This window comes from Etheostoma spectabile, unplaced genomic scaffold (genome assembly GCF_008692095.1).
Source record: "Etheostoma spectabile isolate EspeVRDwgs_2016 unplaced genomic scaffold, UIUC_Espe_1.0 scaffold325, whole genome shotgun sequence".
NCBI lineage: Eukaryota > Metazoa > Chordata > Actinopteri > Perciformes > Percidae > Etheostoma > Etheostoma spectabile.
The window spans coordinates 209,383-209,720 of record NW_022605585.1 but is presented as its reverse complement, the minus strand read 5'-3'; the positions used below and the strand labels follow the sequence as shown (position 1 = coordinate 209,720).

The 338-nt window shown below is 40.8% G+C and overlaps 1 protein-coding gene across 1 annotated transcript in view; it reads left to right on the top strand.

Annotated features, from left to right (window-relative positions):
- Positions 1-338, top strand: part of LOC116686198 (set1/Ash2 histone methyltransferase complex subunit ASH2) — a 38,030-nt gene that overhangs the window by 19,630 nt on the left and 18,062 nt on the right. The window lies entirely within an intron of this gene.

Here is a 338-nt window from a genome sequence, read left to right as displayed (position 1 = left end):
AATTCAGTACGCTCTCACACCCCCCACCCCACCCCCACCCCCACCCTCACCCTACCGCCTCAGCCCAAAAAAACAAACATCTTCAGACAGTAAAATAAAAGCAATTTGCAAGACAGGAAGTTAAAACGTAAATAAATACGCTGTAAAAGGTGATTACAACAAGCTAATAATGGATGACTGCACATCCACATTTGGTAATTCTACTCTGAACATCTGACGACCGAATCAACTTACTTTTGGTGCTCTGCTTTAACACTCGTGTTGTCCTCGGGTCAAATTTGACCCATTTTCAGTTTTGTCATAAAACAAAAAAATGGCCCTATGAAATAAGCTAAAAA